The sequence below is a fragment of the Geotrypetes seraphini genome, chromosome 1 (genome assembly GCF_902459505.1).
Source record: "Geotrypetes seraphini chromosome 1, aGeoSer1.1, whole genome shotgun sequence".
In the NCBI taxonomy this organism is placed as follows: domain Eukaryota; kingdom Metazoa; phylum Chordata; class Amphibia; order Gymnophiona; family Dermophiidae; genus Geotrypetes; species Geotrypetes seraphini.
The window spans coordinates 270,835,143-270,839,488 of record NC_047084.1 but is presented as its reverse complement, the minus strand read 5'-3'; positions in this window follow the sequence as shown (position 1 = coordinate 270,839,488).

Genomic DNA, 4,346 nt, shown 5'->3' with positions numbered 1-4,346 from the left:
TGCGATTTAACAACTGTGAACAATTTTGTGTCATCAGCAAACTTAATTATCTTACTAGTTATTCCTGTCTCTAGATCATGGATAAATATGTTAAAAAGCAGCAGTTCCAGCACAGATCCCTGGGGAATCCCATAATTTATATCGTCAAAAATATATACAGGATTGAGAAAGAACAAAATAATTATCTTAACATATAGAAACATAGAAGATGATGGCAGAAAAGGGCTACAGCCCATCAAGTCTGCCCACTCTGCTTACCCACCCCCTGTCTATGCTCTAATGACCCAATTTTCTTATCTTGACCCTCGTAGGGATCCCACATGGGTATCCCATTTATTCTTAAAGTCTGTTCAAAATTTCTATAAAGTTTTTGGGAAAGGTATTTCATGAGAGAATCCCATGATTTACCCTTCTCCATTGAGAATATTGAACATTTAACACTACTCTCTGCTTTCTGTCTATCAACCAGTTCTTAATCTGTATTAGGACATTACCTCCTATCCCATGACTTTTTAATTTCCTTAGAAATCTTTCATGAGGTACTTTGTCAAATGCCTTTTGAAAATCCAAATACACAATATTGACCAGTCCACCTTTATCAAAAATTTCCTGCATACCAAACACCTGTTGGTTATCCTAGTAACAGGGTCGTAGACGCTTGCCAGCAAAGGTAGCAGTGACCAAAATTAATTGCCATGTCCATGGTCTCACTCCCTTTTGAGATATATGCTTGGGGAGTTAGGCTCACTGCCTTATAGACTAGCACAGTGTTCTTCAACCACCGGTCCACAGAAATTTCCTGCCGGTCCACAGGGCAAAGCAGTGTTCTTCAACCGTTGGTCCACGATGCGATCGATGCAGCGTTATCTTTGAGCCAGCACCCTCTTTCTCACTGATTCAGTGCACAAAGCCACAGGCAGTGGCTCCAACGCATGACCTGCGCTGAACCGGAAGCCTTCTCTCTGAAGTCGCAACATCAGAGGGAAGGCTTCCAGGTGAGGCATGGGACATGCATGGAGCCACTGCCTGCAGCTTTGTGCGCTGCATCAGTGAGGAAGAGGGAGCCGGCCATAATATAACACCGGGCTCGGCATAAAATGGCCAGGCGGGAGCAGGCCAGAAGGTAAGGCATAGCATGGAGGGAGGGAGAGGGAATGATTTTATTTTTGAATTTTGTGATTGAATTATATCAATTCTGAGAATTTACATCTGCTGTCAGTGTGCTTTGTGCAGTTTAATTTTGTGGTTAACCGTTATGTGTTGTTAATAAGATTATATTGTGTGTATCTATGAAAAATGAATGGAAAAAACAGTGTTACAATTAGTACTATTATGGGGGCGGGGTCTGGGGTGGAGATTGGGTAGAGATGGGCGGGGTCTGGCCCATGACTTAGCCCAGTGTTCTTCAACCGCCAGTCCGCGGACCGATACCGGTCCACAAAATAATTCTTTTATTTCTGCCGGTCCCTAGGTGTAAAAAGGTTGAAGAACACTGGACTAGCACACAGCTAGGTGCATGCACAAATTTTATTGGGCGCCAATTAACATTTATAATTGATTGTTAGTACCCAATTATTGATGGTTAAGAGCTCCTTAATTCAATTAATTTTCTGTGCGCATTTTAAGAATGCATGCAAATTTTTGACGCACATCTGGGCACCATATACAGAATCTGGTGGTTTGTGTTCTTGGGCAAATCCCTTTGCCCTCCATTGCCTCAGATACAAACTCACATGGTGACACCTCAGGAGACCTTGAAATATCCACTCTACCTGAATGTAACTAACTTTGAACTACTGCTGAAAATGCATGAAATAAATCCAAATTGTTTCCCGTACTAGAGAGATTATACCATATAGCAAAAGTTCAGATGTACAAAGTGCCCGACCCTCCACTATCTCAGATCTAATACGCTATCGTGCTTGGTCCTATGTCTGACCATGCCATGCTTTCTCATACAATGTTCTTCCACACTCAGTCCTCTTATTTGCCATTTTTGTCCTACTATACCAGGGATCTCAAAGTCCCTCCTTGAGGGCCACAATCCAGTTGGGTTTTCAGGATTTCCCCAATGACTATGCACTGAAAGCAGTGCACGCACATAGATCTCATGCATATTCATTGGGGAAATCCTGAAAACCAGACTGGATTGCGGCCCTCAAGGAGGGACTTTGAGACCCCTGTACTATACTATACGCCATATTTACCATGTTTGCCACTCTGTCTACCATGCTTCACTCTCATGCCATGTCTGCCACACAATGTTTGCTGTTCCATGTCTTGTATGCTATGCTTCATTACACATGCTTGCCTTACCAATTTTGCTAAGTCATGCCTGGGGCCTGTTTGCCAGGGGCCAGGATCCGGGATGTAACTACTTGCCTGGACAGACTCATCAAGCCCAGAGACCACTTCCCCATGATTCTCATCCACGTCGGAACCAATGACACCGCCAGGAGCACCGCGGAGAGCATACCCGATGACTTCAGAGCCCTGGGTGAGAAGCTGAGGAGGATGGATGCGCAGGTGGTCTTCTCCTCGATCCTCCCAGTGAGGGGCAAGGGCAGGGCCAGGGAGGATCGCATCCGGAGGGCGAACGACTGGCTGCGAGGATGGTGCAAGGAGATGAACTTTGGGTTCCTGCACCATGGAGAGGCACTGCAAGGATTACAGGGTCCAGACGGGTTACACCTGACCAGAAGAGGGAAGAACGTCCTGGGACACCGCTTAGCCCGCCTACTTCACAAGGCTTTAAACTAGGTAAGTTGGGGGAGGGTACTGGCACAAACAACCTACTTGACGAGCTAAGCTACCAATTTCTTCTTGAGACTGAAGTAAGGGAGACTAAAGAAAGTAAACACTATAATTCAGGGTCACATTATAATTCTGGATCACATTGTTATGCTGGGGCTAAGGGGAGTATACATTGTAAATCTGGGTCTAAGGGGAGTTCAAATTGTAATTCTGGATCTAGGAGGGGTGCACACTGTGATTCTGGAACTAGGAGAAGTACACATCGTAATTCTGGGTCCAGCGACAGAATACACACTGCAAACTATATTATAGGAAGTCAAGTTGCTCAAGAGGGAATACCCCCACAGAGTACACACAATTCTGAGTCTGGGTTAGCCATAAACTGTAGTTCTGGGTATGGGGAGTCCGGGAAAGGTGCACATTGCAGCTCTGGGTCTAGGAAGAATACGAGACATGCAAATAATGCTAAAGGTGGCCTAGTTGCTATAGCAGGAATGTCCCCACTGAGACATAACAAACATACAACATGGAGGGCTATGTACGTCAACGCCCACAGTCTGGGAAACAAGATCCTGGAACTGGAAACAGAAATGATAAATGCCGACTTGGATGTGGTGGCGATATCTGAGACCTGGCTCACAGACTCCCATGGGTGGGACATGGTCATACCGGGTTACAACTTGCTTCGCCGGGACAGGGAGGGCAAAATGGGAGGAGGTGTAGCATTATATACTAAAGATGATATTAAAGTCACCAGAATCACAGATGTACGGTACACTGGAGAATCCCTTTGGGTAAATTTGGCCAGAGGGAAGGACAAATGCTTGTATCTTGGCGTAGTATACAGACCCCCAAGACAACAGGATGACCAAGATATGGAATTAATCGGAGATATAGAGAATATCACCTTGCGTGGGGACACAGTATTGTTAGGTGACTTCAACATGCCTGATGTGGATTGGGTCACGCTTTCCTCTGCTTCATGCAGCAGCAGGAGGCTATTAAATTCCTTGAAGGGAGCAAGACTAAGGCAACTAGTGTTGGAACCAACAAGGGATCAGGCAATCCTAGACCTGATACTTACCAATGGAGAAAGTGTCACAGAGGTCTCGGTGGGCGACACATTGGCCTCCAGCGACCACAACATGGTATGGTTCAATCTCAGAAAAGGTTTCACTAAATCTACCACACTAACCAAGGTCCTTAAATTCAAGGACACAAACTTCAAAGAAATGGGAGACTTCGTTCACCAGGTGCTACAAAGCCAAACAGAAACCGATAACGTGGAAGAAATGTGGTCAACTATAAAAGCCACCATACAGGAAGCAACAAACCGCTATGTTAAATCGGTAAGTAAACGGAGTAGGAACAATAAGCCACAATGGTTCTCTACGGAGATCTCGGACCTCATCAAGGAGAAGAAAAAAGCATTCATCTCTTACAAACAATCAGGGAAACAGGACTCCAGGGAAATCTATCTGACCAAGTCAAAAACAGTCAAAACAGCAGTTAGGGAGGCCAAATTCCGCATGGAGGAGTCTTTAGCAAGGAACATAAAGAGAGGAGATAAATCCTTTTTCAGGTATATCAGT